Below are 19,418 nucleotides of genomic sequence, written 5' to 3' on the forward strand. Positions count from 1 at the left end.
TAAGCTTTGCCCCCTCACCCCAGCATCCTGAGAAGTTGCTGTTATCCCCATTTTACATGTTGGGAAAAGAGGTGAGGTAACATATCCAAGGATGCATGCTATGTGAATGGTCATGCTGGGCCAGGAACCCAAGCATCAGGCCTGGGTTGACAGACCTTTCTGCATGGCAGTGCAAGTAGGGGTGCTGGTACTGGAATTGGCTTGGCCCGGACAGACCCCTGCTCCAGCTTGGAGCCTGGCTGCAGATGGATCAGCTTGGGGTAGCTGAGCTCATGCAAGTGCCATCAGATGAAGGTGACATCTGGGGGACTTGGCACGGACTAGGTGGTCCCCCGCACAGGTCCAAGGGCAGCTGGGTCAGTGACAAAAGCTCAGCCAGGTTTGTAAATGCAGCACCAGCTCACGAAGGCACCTGTCCAGGGGGTTACAAGACGTGAGCCCTGGATACTGGTGGGAATGTCCCCAAGGCCTGGTACGTCCCAAAGATCTCCAGGCCTTCTCTTACACACGGACCAAACAGTTCTGTTGATGGTGGGCATTTAAATGACAAACATTGACCCCTCTACTGCGTTACCCCATCCTCAGGCTTTGTGCCATCCCCAGGGGTGCACTAGACTCCTTGGCGCTGCCCTGATCACTCCTCTCAACCATCCCCTTTTCACGCTTTCCTCTCTATCATGCTACGAAGCCACCCTTTGGCGAGGCCGGCTTTGATTCGTGCTCTTGGCAAAGCTTGTATCTGAGCTGCATCTGCACTGAGCGGTGCTTACAGTAGAGAGAGGTAGTGAGGCATCCTGGTCTGAAGTCAGGGTAGAGATATGCACCGTAGAGCCTAAAGAGGCACACGCGCATGTAAAGAGCCCGTGCTATAATGAGTGATGCACAGTACATCACGAGAGTAAATCACTCCTGAGTTGTGAAAAGACAGCCTAGAGCAGCGTATAAAGTGGAGGGTGTGATCTGAATGCCAGGACCAGTGCTTATCTCACTCATTGCTCCAGCGAGGCCTACAGCCTTACCCTTTCTCTCTGCCTCAGTTTCCCAGGTTGTAAGCAATATGCTTTCTGAGGCACGAGCTGCTTCTCGCTATGGGTCCAGGCACCGTTTGGGGCTTCCACGGGTTCAATAACCCTTGTGCAATTCCTGCCTGCATGCCTAAATTCACGCTTTCCAACCGTGGGTCTCTGAGGCTACAAACAGGGGGGGAAAGCCTTTTATCCTGGGTTCCTGCAGAGGGACAAGCCCATGAGCACTTTGTCATTTGCCCTGGGACAAGAGCGGCTCAAGCTGAGTGTGCAAACTGCTCTCTATTTTGATGGAAGTCACAACCCCTGGCAAACAGCTCCGGGGATAAACCCAAGGTCTGTTTTAACCTTTGAGTCCCTGGAGTTTGTTCCTATGAGATGTGGCACAGGAGCAAGATGCAGAAGTGGCTGAGAGGCGCGGAAAAGCAGACACCCATCGCTGCCTTGGAGCTACGGTTATCCCATGGGGTGATAGTCCGGGCTGGGCTTATTTAAGCTGCTATAGGAAGCTCTGAAATCCCTCAGCATCCAGGGAGCCTGGGCTCTCCTGACATGAAAAGACATCTGCCGCTTAGTCACATCGCGGGACAGAGAGCAATCGTTTACTTGGCTCGGGTGCCCATAGCCGGTGGGGAAGCAGCAAGCTGCAGGGATGGGAATGAAAAGCGCCTTGCAAACCGTGCTCGCGGGTGTTTACCAAGCCCCTGTTTGGTGCAATGAACACTGACAGCCGGCGCGCGGGTGACGCGGCCTCCTTGTTCTCGCCGCCCAGCTGCTAGACGGGAACAAATTGGTCACAGGATGACATGTCATCGGCTTAGTCATGCCCTCCCCGACAAGGCAGCGAGGTAATGGTGTGTTGTCTCAGCTCAGGGACTGCCTGGAGACTGGAAAGCGGCAGAAGCGGGGCACGACGCCTCTGATCCCCGCGGCTTGCGCGCTTCCAGCCAGCATCCGTGGTCCCTGGGGCTGGGACGTGGCAGGCCGGGACACGGCCACACTGTTGGGGATGGAGACATACGGTCACAGCGGTGTAGAGTCAAAGCCACCCCACACCAAGGGGTCGCACAAAACCTGGGGGTGTACAATTCCTGTGTGTAATCAGGTAATCGGCCTGTAGTCAGGCTTTTGGCTGGGCAGGTTGGCCGTGATGGAGGTCATGCACCACCCACAACCCTCGCCCACTGCCTGGGGACGCAGCCTGGGGCTGGACACAGCATGGGGGGCACCGAGCAGTCACACTCCTCTTGCTGGCTCTGCTGCCCCTTTCTCATCGCCTTCTTGTGGCAGACTTTGTGCTCCCGTAGGTGCCGCGCAGATTTGGTGTGTTGTGGGATAAGCAGCAAGCTGCACAGTCCTTTCCAGAGCAGTCAGCCTGTTTTGGAAGCGGGGCAGGGGTCACTTATGACTTGCCCAGCACAGAGAGGGAGGAAAGCATGGTCTGGGACCTTGGAGAGGCCAGGCCAGTTCCCACCTCTGCCACTGACACACCTTGTGACCTTAGGGACATCACTTGATCATTCATCATTGATCCTACGCCATCTTCCTGCCATCCATGAAAATGCACAAACGCATCTACTTGTGTAACATCTTAACCTCAAGTCTAAGGTACAAGAAAGCAGTGATGAAGAGGAGGACCCAGACACCATTTGCATTCCCTGTCCTTCAGGGACTCGAGTGGGGTGGAATAGGATTGCACTTAGATGCCTAAATCCATTTATGTGCCTAAGACCTACAATGGGATCTGGCCCTTCGAGCTCGGGCCCTCTCTATGAAGTGGGGGTGAGGTTGTATTGGCTGTTGCTGCAGTTCGATGGGGGTCTCTGGGTCTGGCAGTGCTGGAAAGGGAAAGGTTCCTCCTGATTTCTTCTTGTGTATAGCAAGAACATAGGCTCTTTGTGGTGGGGTCCCTCTCGGACTCTACCTAGCACGATGGGGCCTGGGTCCGGTAGTGTCACTGGAGGTAGGTGTGCAGGGGTCCAGCCTGTGGCGTCTGCTTAGACATGGCACATGATTTGGCGCTGCTTATCATGCCTCCGCTTGGGTCTGGATGAAGGCTTCTCTCTTCTGTGGATCAGAAGAGGCTGCCCATGCACTGAGGAGAGTTAGGTCAGAGATATGTGCAGCCAGGGATCAGAAGCAGGGCTCGGGCTTAATGCCATGAAATTAAAGGATCTCCAAAGCAGATCCTATCAGCCAGTGGGTAGAATCACAGACAATGAGGGTTGAAGGGAGCTCAGGAGGTCACAACCAGTCCAGTCCCCTTCTCCAAGCAGGACCAGCCCCAAATACATCATCCCAGACAAGGCTTTGTCTAGCTGGGTCTTAAAAACCTCCAAGGATGGGCACTCCCCCACCTCTCTGGGTGACCTGTTCCAGTGCTTCATCACCCTCCTCATGAGGTTTTTCCTAATATCCAACCTCAACTTCCCTTGCTGCAGCTTGAGCCCATTGCTCCTTGTCCTGTCATCTGCCCCCACTGAGAACAGCCCAGCTCTGTCCTCTTTTGGACCACTCTTCAATCCCCCTCGGTCTTCTCTTCTGCACTAAATCAGCCCAGTTCCCTCAGCCTCTCCTTACCAGTCCTGTCCCCCAGCATCTTAACTGTTTTTTGTGCCCTCCACTGGACTCTGTCCAGTGTGTCCACAGCTTTTCTGCAGTGGGGGGCCCACAGCTGGACACAGGACTCCAGATGTGGCCTCACCCATGCTGAATAGAGAGGAAGAATCACTGCCCTTGATCTGCTGGCAACGCTCCTACCCATGCAGCCCAGGATGCCGGTCACCTTCTTGGCACCAGGGCTGGCTCTTGTTCAGCTTCTTGTCCCCTGTCACCCTCAGGTCCTTGTCTGCAGAGGTGCCGCCCAGCCAGTCGTCCCCAGCCTGCCCCGGCGCATGGGATCGCTCCCTCCCCAGTGCAGGACTTTGCACTTGTCCTTGTTGAACCTCATGAGATTTCTTTTGGCCCAATCCTCCAATGTGTTGAGGTCTCTCCAAATCCTAGCCCTGCCCTCCAGCATATCTACTACTCCCCCCAGCTTGGTGTCATCTGCAGACTTGCTGAGGGTGCTTCCATCCCATCATCCAGGTCGTTGATGAAGACGTTGAACAAAACCGGCCCCCCGGGGCACTCCACTTGATACCGGCTGCCAACCTAGACATGGAGCCATTGATTACTACCCTCTGAGCCTGATGATCAGACATTTTTCTATCCCCCTTGCAGTCCATTCATCCACCCGGACTTCCTTTGTGTAGGAGGAGTGAGGTGAGAATCAGCGGTGCAGAGACTACGTGCAGGGTTCGATGGAGGAGGCTGAGACCACCCCCCAATGCCACGAGAGCCTGCTCAGACAGACACAGCCTGTTATAGCACATGAGATGCTAACCGCCTTCCCCTGGTCTCCTTTGCTAGCACACAGCTGCGATGCTTCAGCGACTAAGTAATCACCTGTCAGCAGCTTGCGCGCGGTGACGGGGGCGCTCAGCGCGCTGGTCTCCCTCCATTCATCCCCAGCTACAACTAGGGCTTCTTTATGCAGTTTCAGCCCAGACTTTATTAGCTGCAACCACAGACAAACAGGAAAGCCTCTACACAGTTTGAGTTCTAGCTTTGTCTCAGCTGTTTACCAGGGTCAAACTTGTGTTTGAAACACATAAGCGCTCCTCAAGGTTTCCCGCATCAAAGCCTTTCTTCCATATGGCTGTTCCTTCCCTCCTGCTGATCCAGGATGTCCCTCCTCTTTGTTGCAAAGGAGTGGACAGAGCAGCCACGATCCCATGATGTTGACTGCTGTGGTTCCCCTGCTTGACCGGTGGCAGATTCGGGCATGATGTCTCGTGCTGTGTGAGATCGATAGTAGTTTTATGAAGAGTTTAGATCATGGGTCTGTCTGGGATGGTTTGGACAGGGCTGATCCCTGGACTCGATGACCTATGGAAGTCCTTTCCAGATCAACTTTTCTTTGATGCGTGACCTGCTGAAGGTGACATTACACCCAGAGCAATGGGAAACATGTTCTAAGTGTTGCCTGTTTCTCCTGCCTTGCTAGGGAGCATTGAACATCCTAAAAAGCACCCCCCTTTCATGATCACAAAGGTGAAAAATCATCTAAGTTATGCTAGGGAAATGCTGTGCAGGGGCAGGCAGGAAACAGCACCATACACCTTCAGTCTAGAGGTGCTCGCTTGCAGCCGGGGTGAAATGATAAGAGGAGAGTTTACAGGGAGAGCCACCTACCCAGCCCCAGACCAGCTGCATGCAGGTGTTTTATTTCTACAGCCTTTGTTTGAGAAACTTTTATGCCACTTTATTAATTTCTAATAGCATGCAAACAGCCTGAGGGAGAATCAAATCCACACAACGCAACCGTCACAATCGCCTCCAGCGCAAAAATAGCAGCATGCAATGAGGGAGAAAATAATGAAGCAACCTGGCATTGATTGGAATTAAAACCTGGGGTCATTTGAGCTGGGGAAAATGGGCTCCTGGAGCTGTATCATTCTGCATCAGCTGAGGATCAGGCCATGACGGTGTGGTCAAGCCTGTGTCAAATAGAAACCCAGGGAGGAGAAGCTCAGGGGTGATCAAGTGATTCAGGGGTGATCAAGTGATCTGTCCCCCCAAGTGCATGGGGGGACTAGACCCGATGACCTTGTAAGGTCTCTTCCAGCCCATAAACATCTATGAATCACCTGCAGATGTGCCAACTGGGGCTGTTACCCTGGTAAAGCTCAGGAGAACATCTGGGCCACATCTGGACTGGGCTTCTGATCATAGACTCATAGAGAGGTAGGGCAGGAAGGGGCCCCCAGAGACTGTCTAGGCCAAATCACCCTGCATAAATCCATCATCTAACCTCTTAGTAAAACTCCTGCCCACCCTGACCCAACACAAGATGTAACACCCAAATGGCCCCATGTAAAACTGCCTCAGGCAGGGGGTTGGACTAGCTGAGCTTTGGCGGGCCCTTCCAGCCTGACTCTCTATCATTTTGGTGGTTATGGATTTGTCTAGGCTGGTTTGCACAGGGATGATTCTGCCTTAGGCAGGGGTTTGGACTAGACGTGACCTCTGGAGGTCCCTTCCAACCCGATTTCTCCATGAGTCTACGATTCTGTAACGACCGGCCTCATTTTGAACCTACCAGGTGGACCTACTGGCTTTGACCCCCTGCAGCTGATGGGAGGCTTCATTTATGCATGTGTAATAAGAAAGTTTCTGAAAGCAGTACAGGATCCTCAAACACCAAGGTGCAAAGCTGTTGTCCTGACAGTGCAATAAACAATATTACAGCGAGAATATCCTCCCGTGTTCGTCGGGCCCTACATGCACTTCAGGCTTGCTCCGAGGTCCGCACAAAGGCAGTGACAGAGGCTGGTCAACGCCTGTCACAGGATCTGCATGGCAGTGATTGGAAAGTCTCAGTGGAGTTCCCAGATGTTCAGGCCACCAAAGCTATCAATCAAGGTGGTGGGAAGGGACCTCAGGAGGTCACATCTAGTCCAACCCCGTGCTCAAGGTAGGACCAGCCCCATCTCAACCATCCCAGCCACATGTCTGGAAGTGTTTAAGTGCCAGCCAGACACAAACTCTCTTGGTAATCTGCTCCAGGGCATAACCACCCCCAGAGGCAGGAGAGCAAGGACTATAGGAGCATGGAGATGAACAAGCTTTCCCGCAGCCTCTCGGAGACAATTTCCACCTGGGCTAAGTTTGCTTGTTGATCAATGCCGCTGTTGAAGCCTTTCAGGGAGGCACAAAACCGATCTTGAAATGAAGGCCCTGACTTTTGCCACTGCCTTGGCGAAGCTGCAGCAGTGGGGAGGGGAGGGCACCCTCCCAGCTGTGTTTTTCTTTGCGCCCTGCAATGGATGCTTGAATTTCAGGGATGACTGTATTTTGGAAATGAGTTTTCTATTCCATTACTCTACCCAACGCCTCCAAGAAGTTCTCGAGTGATAAGCAAGTTCATTTCCATTCCCCCACTACCCCCTCGGCCCTTCCTAGCTGACAGTGAGCAATTATCAGAGAGTTGGGAACACCCCTTACTAACTGTGATTGTTTCTTTTTAATCATAGATTTGGATCCATTTCAGTCTCAAATGCTAGGTCCTCTGGCCACTTGTGCTGCAAAGCAAATTGCAGGGGGTTATCCTTTACTGAATCCTGCCATCTCCATTCATCCCAGTATAGATATCAACATGAGAATGGGATTAGTGCTGCCTACTGGCTCCCAGGATCTCATAACCTCTGCGTAAACCAGTCAAGCCCCAGTGTAAAACACTGCTCTTGCTAAGTAAGGATCTCCTTGCTGTGATGGTTGGAAGCCTTCTAACGTCTAGCTTAGACATCTGGCCGCCTTCGATGGACAGATCTGTCTGTGTCAGCCCGTGGAGCACGGGAACAGGGACCAGCACAGTAGTAGAAAGCCTGGCTTTTCCCCAGTGATTTCAGGAAGCTGTCTGTGGGTCTCAGCCCTCCTCGCCTACAGCGCACAAGCAGCCCAGGGCTGCTTCTAGCCGTGCCACTAGCTTGCTTTGCTATTATCTTGACAAATTGAGGCAGAAGGGCACAGCCGCGCTGAGAAATCGGCCTAATCAAAGCAAGAACACGTTTCTTCCCGGTTCATCTAACCCAAGATGGGGCCCATGGAAACTGAGGCAGGGGACGACATGGTACACTCCTCGCTTCTTGCTGCCATGGGCAAATCCTGTATCCTTTGGGCCCTATCAGAGTATGTCTGCATCTCGGTCCCAACCCAGGACATGCCCTGCCCTCCCACCCCACTCCCTCCTGGGGAGGCTCTTCTGGCATGTCTCTCCGTGGCCACTCCTAAGACCTCTGTCACTCTGGGGCACTTGGAGGATGTGAACAGTGGTGGGTGAGTGGAGCTGGCTCGGACTCACCCCATATGTGACACGTGGCTGCTTTCCTAACCCCATCAACTCTTGGACTTCATCGGCAGCAGGTCCGCTATTGATCAAATCCCCGATCAGATCAGGGCTGTTAAAGCTCCTGCATGACTCCCACTTTGCTGGGGTCATTTGATCCCGGCAGTCTTTCCTGCCCACATGCAGGGGGGCTGGACCTGATGATCTGTAAGGTCCCTTCCAGCCCCTAATAACTATGAAACTATGAATCTATAACCGTACCCAGATGGCCCCTGTGATAAAGTGATGCTGTGGTTAGACTGAGAGACATGAACCTAGGGGGAACCTCTCAGAAGCCAAAGGGAGTCTTCCCTGCTATTGCAACGGGTTTGGGGGTCTGGCCAGATGATAGAGAGAGACACTGGGTTGTGCACTTTGCAAGCACTGGGAGGATGCCCACTTGACCATGTGCTGTACATTATGCATGGATGCATCACATAGTCTGCACCCCTTGGAGCTGCACTGGGGGGTATCACACACCCAGGGTGTGTGATACCAGCCTCACTGAAGCATCCCCAGCATAGCACAAAGGCAGTGCAGGCATGTCCTCTGGGCTTGGGTTCAGGACTCTTGTCTGCTGGCTGGATTCAAAGCCCACTGAAATACTCAGAGAGACTCCCACGTGAGCCCAGCAGGCTGCTGATCTGATATCTATCTGTCCGCCTATCTGTCCGACCCCCTACATCCCTTCTAGCTAGATAGCCTCCAACCCCACACATCCCTTCTAGCTCGCTAATCATCCATCCATCCATCCATCCCATACATAACTCCCCTGTCCTCCATCTCCAGGATTTGAATGAGGCAACCCAGGTATCCTATTGTAGCGACTCTATTAGATCCCATCATCCAGGGCATGGGCAGCCTCTACGTGTGGCACATGGCACATTGGGGAAGGGAGAGGCAGCGTGGTGACAGATAGGGAGCAGCAAGCAGAGCAGCAGGTCACCAAGGGAGCACAGGGCAGGGAGCAGGAAGAAGAGCAGCTGATGGGGCAGGGGCAGGGGATCAGAGTGGCACTCGGGGGAGGGTATAGGGATTATTTGCAAAACCCCTGTCAAGAAACGTGGCCCTCACTGCAGTAATCCATTGAGGGGGCACGGATCTAGCCAGCCTGCCCTTATGGCTCAGTCCCTCTCTGCTCTGAACTCCCCCGATGTGACAGCGGGACGGCTCTGCTCCATTTCCTGCTCCATCTCTCTGCAGTTCAATGAACCGAACATTTAATTTGGGGAAGCGAGAGCAGAGAGGCTGAGGCTGCAGCACTGGCTGTGGGAGGCAGACCCTCCCTGAGCCACCCTGAGGAGTATGTTGGCTGCGACAGAGCTGATTTCAGGCCATCCACGCTCCTCCTCACCTCTGGCCTTGGCACGCAGGGATGTTAGGAGCTGATTTCCTGTGGATTAGTTGTGCTCAGTGAGGCCTTTTGTGGCTCCAGGCTGCTCCTGCCAGGAGAGGCGGCATGTTGGGTTGTGCAAAAGCTGGACGGCAGGGACGGGAGGCTCCAAGTCAGCAGCTCCAGGCCATCCTGGGGAGCGTGTGTTTGTGTGTGTGTAGGAATACATATCACCTGAAAACAAGGCAGCTCGACTGGAGCCAGGGGAAAGCAAGTCAGGCGGGTTTTCAGGGGTTGGACTTGCTGTTTTTTTCTAGCTATTCGTGCCTAATACAAGTGCTCTGAGGCAGTGGCCTGAGGTTTAGTTACACAGAGGTCAGGGTGGGCTCCCTCGGTGGTGCTGTGCTGTAGGTCTGGTGCTTCTGTCCCAGCTTGAGAGTATCTCCTTATGGCGTGGTGCAACATGCCCGCTGCTCTGCTTTAGCATCCCCCTCCCCGCCACATTTCTGCCTTGCTCTGGTGGTCTCTGGGTCTCAGCCCTTTATCCAGGCCCCAATGGCTGAGGTGACAGGGACCAAAGTCACCCACCCAAAGCAGACATGATGTGAAGGAGTCATTAACCCAGTGCCTTGCCTGCTTAAGGCTATTCATTGCCATGCCCACTCTCTGGGCTCACTCTTCCTCTCACACAGGGTCACCCCCTCTTCATCATCAGGTCCCAGGTCCATTCCATCCCAATGGACCTGCCTTCCTTGAGGGGAAGCCCTGACTTGCTGCAGGCCTCCAGCTCAGGGGAGAGCAGCGGGCCACACTCCCCTCCCCCAGCCAGGTCCCACTGAGAGGACTTGCTCTCTTGTCCCCCTCCTTCAAAGAAGAAATTGGGGATGATCTTTCTCCTTGCAGCATGTTGGCCCTTTGCAGCGTGTGCAGATCTCCAAACCCTGGGTCTAAATTTGGCCCTGAAAGGGTCCCCACGGGTTTGCAGAAATGGGTGAGGAAACATAAAATGCACAAGCAACAAGTCCAGCTTTTTGCACTGAAATACTTGACTGTATTTCTTCTTTAGGTGTTTAGACTCAGAGCTCTCCACGCGCAGCGGCCTCCTGATTACCAGCCAAGGAGCCGAAACCTCCTGTGCTGCTCACATCCGAGGCTCCTGTATCTTATTTCCCTCCCCTGCCTGCCTGCTTCACGGCATATCACTCCCTCCCTAGCTTGCCTCCTAATCAGATAAGCTCTGCTACAACTATACATAGCGCTTTCATTATTCTCATTGTCTAGCTGATTAGGTGTGTTTCAACACAGCTGATTGCCAAGAGCTTCAGTAATGTAATCTCTTTGCTGTAGTAAGTCTCCCGCCTCCTCTTCAGCAATGCAAATGCCTTTGCTCCTCATTTGAATATTTAATTGTGACATCCTGCTGATGAGTAGCTCTTAACTGGCTCAGCTTTGTGCTGGGCTTTATTTTTTGAGGAGTTTTATTCCAGGCCAAATGCCTTTCTTTCCTTCCTACCTCCGCTGGCTCACAGCCTCACTGCTGAAAGAGCAAAGTGGAGATTAAAGCTGGCGCAGGGCTATGTGCAGACCCCTGCCTGGCTTGCAATGGAAGGTTTTAGCCACCCTTGCTCTGAAATGAGATGAGTGCTGAAAGGTTTAAATGGGTTTGCATCCACAACTTCTATTATTTCAGTGCAAATCTGCGCGTACATCAATCTTCATCGGTCTACCTAACCTCTCTCAGCCATTTATCTAGCCTGTCAGCCTATATCCATTTACGTCCCACTTGCTATTTATCTACCTACCTCTTGTCTGTCCTCTCTCATCCATCCATCTAACTACCTACCATTTATCCATCTCTCTGGTCTGTCTATTTATCACCCACCTCACTGCTTGCCTATTTACTTACCTTTCATGTTCCTACAGAGCCTGTCTCCATGGCAAATTCAGGACAGCCATTCAAGATGGGCTAGACACCTTGGTCTCCATCCATTCCTGTTTCTTTGGGGGTGTCAACACTGTGTCCTGGGGAGGGACCGTCCTCCCACCTCCCTGTAGATGTCATGTCATGACCAGCCACCAGCATGGCCCCAGATTGGGTTTGCTGCTGCATTTCATGGTTTGACGTATGCCAGGAGGAACAGGTTGGTGGATTGCCTTTAGAAGTGTCTTTCTCGTGACACAGCCAGGGTGGGCGTCTCTTTTGTGTCCTCCAGAGATGTTCTGAGAATTTCTATAGAAACAAAATGTTGGCCAAAATGATGCCGAAATCCACCCACCTCTGGGGAGGAGCACACCCACTGTCTACCAGCCCATGAGAACTTATAATGGAGTGTAAAGAGGGAAGGCATAACCATTGGACTTGGCCACGAGATTTGCTGGCTAGATGGTAATGACCTAAATTGGCATCCAGCCTGGATGGTGTTCGCAGTCATACGGAGAAAGGCACCGGGGGATAGTTAATGACTAAACATACAGAACTGGGATGTTTCTGTCCCTACAACACCGCCCCAGGAGCCCAGCTGTCCTTGCTACTAGGTTGAAGATCTGGTTTGGGAATGTCTGTGGGCAGCCCCAAACTGATGGGGCTCTGAATCATCCCCAGGTCCCACCTCCCTCAGTGGTGGTCTTAGGGTGGTTGGGGCCCTGGTCAAGAGAGTCCTTTGAGGCCCTTTAGAGGCTTAATGTTGATGACCTATAAGCAAGTCAGACATTTTCAATTTTAATTTCACTTTGCTCTATCCATGAAACTGCAATGAAAATATCTTAATACAATATGGATACTACAAATATTCAGTGTAATTATTATTTTTTTTTATAAAGTGTGGGGTCCTGGGCGGTCACCCAGTTTGCCCTCTCCCAAGGCCACTACTGCCTCCATCACCAAGAGGTCTTGACTTCAAATACAGCCTGATTCAAAGCCCCTGAAAAGACATCTTTGATTTCAATGCCTGGGATTCGGGCTAGGCTAACCAGGGCTGAAACTGCTTGCTCTTCCAGCAGATGCATCATTGCCTTGGGGTCAGAAAGGAATTTTACCCCATGGTCAGATTGGTATGGACTGTAAGGGTTTTTTGCCTTGGCGGGGCATGGCCCTCTACTTGAGATCTCTTGAGTGTATATTGAGTCTTTTACAGGAGTAGGGCATGGGCTGTGGTGGTCCCTCTGCTTTACCCATGGCAGGTTTAGGTGTGATGCCTTGTGTTGTGTCAGGGCTGACTGTGTAGTGTTACCAAGAGGTTAGGGGTTGAATTTTTCTGGGGTGGTTCAGATAAGGATGATTTTGCCTTAGGCAGGGGTTCGACTAGATGACTTCTGGAGGTCCCTTCCAGCTCAACTTCTCTATGATTTTCTATAATTTCATGACTTCCATACACTTTAGACTAGGCGCCAAGAGTGGTCCCCATCCCAAGTGCTACCCATGTATTCTGGCACAAAGGTTGCCCCGTGATTTAAAGACCTACTTCCCCTTTATATCTCTGATAATAAGGACCACGAGTCTTGACAAACAATAGCAGACATTCGCGTAGCTCGTGCTGCACAGACAAGATGGGAAGAGAAGTCTGGCACAATCTGTGGGCAAGGCAAGAGCCCCCAAGGGCACACTTGCCTGCCTGTACACTAATGCCAGGAGCCTGGGCAACAAGCAGGACGAGCGCGTCCTCCTGCTCAGTGCAAAGAAATATGATGTCACTGGGATAACGGAGACCTGGTGGGACTCCACCCATGACTGGACCACGGGTATAGAGGGCTATACCCTGTCCAGGAGGGATCGTGTTGGCAAAAGGGGCGGGGGTGTAGTTCTCTATGTGAAGGAAAGCTACATGTCCCTGCAAGCTGATGTTGGCGACCGGCATGGACAGCTAGAGACCCTCTGGGTAAAAATTCGTGGGGAATTCGGCACAGGGGACACAATGGTGGGAGTCTACAACAGACCTCCCACTCAAAGTCCCGAGCTTGACCAGGAGTTCGCCCGGGAACTGACTGAGGCCGCTTGCTCCAGGACCTTGGTTGTCATGGGTGACTTCAATTACCCGGACATCTCGTGGGAAGATCACTCAGCTAAATCCAAGCGGTCGCAAAGCTTTCTCTCGTGCGTGGATGACCTCTACCCGACTCAAGAAGTCTATGGGCCAACGAGAGGCAAAGCGCTGCTCGACCTGGTACTGGCTACGGGGGACGACCTAATCGGCAACCTAGTGATCGATGGGAAGCTGGGTGACAGCGACCACGAGCTGATCACCTTCACCATCCACCGTAAAGCTGGCAAGTCAGTCAGCAACACAGAGGTCCTTGACTTCAGAAAAGCCGACTTTGACAAGCTCAAGAGGCTAGTCAGTCAGGCCCTCAGGGACCGTGACCCCAGGGAGATGGGAGTTCAACAAGAGTGGTTGCTTCTCAAGGAAGCGATCCTCAGTGCACAAGTGAAATCTATCCCAACACGGAGGAAAGGCAGCAAGAAGGCACAGCAGCCCCCCTGGCTCTCCAGAGACCTAGCGGACCTACTGTGGTTTAAAAGGAAAGCCTACAAAGGATGGAGGACGGGATTCACCTCCAAGGAGGATTACTCCGCGCTGGTCCGGTCCTGCAGGGAGCAAACCAGGAAAGCCAAGGCTGCGACTGAACTCCAACTAGCTTCAAGCATCAAGGACAACAAAAAGTCCTTTTTCAGATATGTGGGGAGCCGGAGGAAAAGCAAGGGCAACGTTGGACCCCTGCTAAACCAGATGGGGCGACTGACAACTGACGCCCAGGAAAAAGCCAACCTATTAAACAGGTACTTTGCGTCAGTCTTTCACCAGTCACACGGGACGCCCGTGCCTGCTATGGGACAGGGAGATCCAGGTGATGGGATCCCCTACCCTCCATCAATGCTGACCTCGTGAAGGAACACCTTGAGAAGCTGGACACCTTCAAGTCAGCCGGCCCTGACAACCTGCACCCCAGGGTACCCAAGGAGCTGGCGAGCGTCATAGCCCAGCCCCTGGCACGGGTCTTCGAGAGCTCCTGGCGCTCTGGTGCAGTGCCCGAAGACTGGAAGAAGGCCAATGTGGTGCCGATCTTCAAGAAAGGGAGGAGAGTGGATCCAGCTAACTACAGGCCCATTAGCCTGACTTCTATCCTGGGGAAGCTCTTAGAAAAGTCTATTAAGGAGGCCATCCTTGATGGACTGGCCCAGGCTAACATCCTAAGGGACAGCCAGCACGGGTTTGTTGCGGGTAGGTCTTGTTTGACCAATCTCATTTCCTTCTATGACCAGGTGACCTATCACCTGGACAAGGGAGAAGAGATTGATGTCATATATCTTGACTTCAAAAAAGCTTTTGATCTGGTATCCCATGATCACCTCTTGGCCAAACTGGCCAGTTGTGGCCTTGGCTCCACCATGATCCGCTGGCTGGGAAACTGGCTCCGTGGTCGGACCCAGAGGGTTGTGATTGATGGCAGTCACTCATTGGGTCCCCCAAGGCTCTGTCCTTGGACCCATACTGCTCAACATCTTCATTAATGATGTGGACATTGGAGTCAGGAGTGGACTGGCCAAGTTTGCCGATGACACCAAACTTTGGGGCAAAGCATCCACGCCAGAGGACAGGCGGGTGATCCAGGCTGACCTGGACAAGCTCAGCAAATGGGCGGACGAGAACCTCATGGTGTTTAACACCGAAAAATGCAAGGTTCTCCACCTTGGGAGGAAAAACCTGCAGCATCCTTATAGGCTCGGCAGTGCTACGCTGGATAGCACTACAGAAGAAAGAGACTTGGGGGTCATCATTGACCACAAGATGAACGTGAGCCTCCAATGCGATGCTGCGGCTAGTAAAGTGACCAAAATGCTGGTGTGCATCCATAGATGCTTCTCGAGCAAATCCCGGGACGTTGTACTCGGCCTTGGTGAGGCCACAGCTGGAGTACTGCGTCCAGTTTTGGGCTCCACAATTCAAAAAGGATGTGGAGAAGCTTGAGAGAGTCCAGAGGAGAGCCACGCGCATGATCAGAGGTCAGGAAAACAGAGCTTACGATGACAGGCTGACAGCCATGGGACTCTTTAGCCTGGAAAAGCGCAGGCTCAGGGGTGATCTGATGGCCACCTATAAGTTTACCAGGGGTGACCACCAGGATCTGGGGGAATGTGTGTTCACCAGAGCGCCCCAAGGGATGACGAGGTCGAACGGTCACAAACTCCTGCAAGACCGTTTCAGGCTGGACATAAGGAAGAATTTCTTTCCTGTCCGAGCCCCCAAGGTCTGGAGCAGTCTGCCAGCGGAGGTGGTTCAAGCACCCACACTGAACACCTTCAAGAGTAAATTGGATGCTTATCTTGCTGGGATCCTATGACCCCAGCTGACTTCCTGCCCTTTGGGCAGGGGGCTGGACTCGATGATCTCCCGAGGTCCCTTCCAGCCCTGATGTCTATGAAATCTAAATTCTATGAAATCTATGAAAATAATATTGAGCGTGAGCTGGGATGTAAGGTGGGGGAACAACCCCTCGTTTAATAATAAACCAGCACAATTCTGGATGGATGGTTCTGATATTGAGCTGTCGTATCCCCGCCCAGGCCGGTCTAGAGAGCTTGTAACCTCCCTTGCCAGGACGTGGCATCGATCAGCTTCTCTTTGCAGAGGGCCGTGCTTATTCCAAGGAGCAGAGGGACAATCCATTTTGCAGAGCGGACGCCAGGGCAGAGAGCAGATCATCGCTCTCCACCTCATCGTGTCTTCTGGGGCGAGGGCTTTGCTGGTGCTAGAAAAGTCATCTGAACATCAGGCTAAGGAAAGCACTGCCAGCTCCTCACCTGAAGCTCAAGCTCATGGTTTCCTCAAAGCCTACTGAGCTACCGAGGCCCAGGCAGGCCAGTGTCTCCATAGCCCGCATCGGGGGTAATATTGCCAGCATCCCCTCCACCCCGCTCTGACCGCCCAGCTCAAATGACCAGGTGCCCGGGTACAGCTGGGTCAGCCGGGGGTTGATTCTGGCATGAGTTTGGAGCCACGCTTACCCTCATACCCAGCCTCCCCACTGTCACACCCTTTGCCAACTGCCTGTACAGGCTCTTCAGTTGTTTGAACCCTTCCTGCTCCCGTGGATCCATGAATATCAGTACGTTCCCATGCTCCCTTGATGCCGAGAAGGGTTAAATCAGCAAGTACAGGCTTTTTGCTGGTTTAACTAGATCAAATTTTAACCAGATTCAAAGGGAGGAAGTGCAAATTTCTCCAGTAGATATGCCCTAGGAATCAGGAATCATTGAATTTTTCCCCTTGGCTGTGCCAGTGAATCAAGGCATAATCTTCAGCAAACTCCTGCGTGCTGATTAGCTGTACTTATTATTTCATTGCAGTAAGTCCTAACCCAGCTCAGAGCCCCTTTGCCCTGAACAACTAAGAGACAGTCCCGGTCCTTAAGGACAGTGTTGGTTTGTCTTGTCTTTGATCTCCAAATATACACCCTGAAAAGATAATTGATGAGTGACCTAGGCAAATAGCAGGTGACCGTTTTTCTTCAAGGATTGCATAAGCCATAGTAATACCAGCAAGTCTTTGGCTACATCTATTTACCAGGACAAAATTAGTGGCTATGTAACATAGGGCATTACATTACAACTTAATTTTAACTCTAGAGAGGCCTGATTCATGGCACATAGTAGGAAATTTGTTGGCATGTAGGGACTCATTAGGATGTCCACAGGGAGGAAAGAGATACCAACCCCCAAATCTCTTTGAGCCAGATCTTCTTGACTTTCTAGTCAAGGGATCCCTGGTCTCTGCAATGCTCTGCATGAGTGCACTTGCTTTCAGACCTCAGCTGGTTCTTTCAAGGGTATATTCCAGCCTCTGCCCAAGGTTTGCTGTCATGGGTAAGTAATTGTGATCATTTTAAGGATTTACAATTTAGCACTTAAGCAATTTCATCAAAACAAGTGGAGGATTTGAGAAAGAGCAGCTGGGCTGCTAGCAGATAGGAACGGGTGCTGCGGCGTACAGGCCGCTAGACAATCGGGGAAGATTAGGATAATTATTCATGGATTCATTTGAAGGAGGAAACGGCTCAGAGACGGATAAAAGAGTTGGGCAGGTCAGAGCCAGAAGGGATCAACCAGGGCAGCTGTCAGGAGCCTGCTGCCACTTGCCTGCACATCCCGTCCTGGGGAGAGGGCAGGTGCCCAACACCTCTGCAGACTGGGGCATTTCCCCAGGCAGGGGATGGCAATCAAGCCCCAGTCCTCAGCCCTTTTGCCAGCACGCGGCCCGCACCTACCAGCTGCTTCCCATCCTGAGGGGAGCAACCACAACCCCAGCCAGGACCAGTTTACCCTTCCCAGGTCGCAGTCTCCTCGCCTGGTCTGGCAGCTCACTCACTCAACCCGAGGATGTTCCCCAGAGCAGGTTACCCATCTGGTTTTAGCAGCGGGCTGGCACTCCTATGGTCCTCCTCAGCTCAGAGGTCTCCGATGGTTTTTTAGGAGACGCTTCATACCAGACTCGGACTCCCCAGGTCAGCGTATGGAAGCCAGTTGCTCTGTGACTCAGTTTCCCCACTGGGCAAACAGGACTGATTTTCAGCCTGGCCTGATGGTAGTGGGGCTGCAAAGGCATTGTGGTAATGAAGAGCTTGGTCACTCCAGGTCATTAGTGTCATGCCTCTTTCTCCTTTCATACTGTAGCCACTCACCCCATAAGGGTGCCTTATTCCCCCACGTAGTCTGGATAGAGACAGAGCAGAGCTGTGCACGTGCTGCACATCATAGACCAAGGGCTCGCAAAGCAGCCCGCGAGCTAAGCAATGCGGGGTCTAGTTTGCTGGGCGAGCCACGTGGACTAGCTGTGCCTCAGTTTCCCCACTTGTAGAGTGGGACTAATGAAGTGGACTGGCTTTTGCAAGCAGGGCTTTGGGAACAACTGATTCAGAGGGAGGCATGAAGATCACCAGCCTTGAGGATGTTTCATTTATTCCCTTTGACCAAAGCAAGGCCCTTGCCTGGGAAGCTAAGGAGAGGTGGAAGCCTTTGACTCTGTTATCACGGCAAAGCAATAGTCAAAGCCAGGGGAGAAATAACCCAATGAGAACTTTTGTCCCAAGGTCTAGTATCTCTCTCTCCCTGTAAAAAATGGATTGTGTTTGAAAGATGAGAGCACTGAGAGAGATTAGCGGGAGAGCTGTGAGAAGCCTGACCTTGAGGGCACTTTTTCTGTGGCTGCACTGGGGCTCTGATTTATTTGGTCGCTTCGCTTTAATATGGATGCTGCCAAGCCGTTTAAACCCCGGCGAGAAGCGCAGTCCCTCTCTGGCCTCCGGTGAGGAATTTCCTGGGTATTTTAAACCTTGCTTTTCTTCTGTGCCCTTGAGAGGCCTTTTCAGTGCACTGCTGTTTGTGTAGGACCCACCCAAAACCAAGGGTGTTGGCTTTGGTTGTGCATCTCCCATGTGGCCTTCCAGCTGTTGGCAAGCTAAAAAAATCATCCTCTAAGCCAATATCCCAGCCTAGTTCTGCTCTTCACTAACTACTGGACATTAACTATCCCCCACTTTTTGCATAGACTATTAGCTTTAATGCTCCTAATATGAGTCTAGGCGATCAGTTCTCCCTCCGTTCAGTCCTCCTGGATGCTGTGTGCATCTTCACCGTCTCTTCTAAACACGTGTGCCGGGTGATTTGGATGTTGCACCCCAGAGCTGGCTGCATTCACAAAAAGTCATTGATCAAAAATCGGTAAATAGCAGCTTCTTCTATGTCTTTTTAAACAGGGACCAAAGCATCTTTGTAGGGTGAGATCCTGGATGTAATGAAGCCAGCAGGGGAGCTGATAGAAGGTCTTGCTATTGAGTTAAAAAAAAAGACCAAAATTTCACCCAGAGATTTTAAGGCCCTTTTGATCATCTAGTCGCAGTTCCTGTATAACACAGAGCAGAGAAAGCTGGCAATAAGCAGTGGAATAGGAAAAAAAAAACCCCACTCAATCACACTCTACTTATCCACATCATTAATTTATCTTATGAATGAACCGATCTGTGACACGGTTAGGACCCACGGGCTGGGCTGCGGCTGCGGGAGACCTGCAGTCAAGCCTGGATAAAGCTGCGTGGGAAAGCTGTGAGCTGGGGAAAGGCACGCTTCTCCTACGCTGAAAGC

Source organism: Crocodylus siamensis, chromosome 5 (genome assembly GCF_052110815.1).
Source record: "Crocodylus siamensis isolate JL-2025a chromosome 5, ASM5211081v1, whole genome shotgun sequence".
In the NCBI taxonomy this organism is placed as follows: Eukaryota; Metazoa; Chordata; order Crocodylia; family Crocodylidae; genus Crocodylus; species Crocodylus siamensis.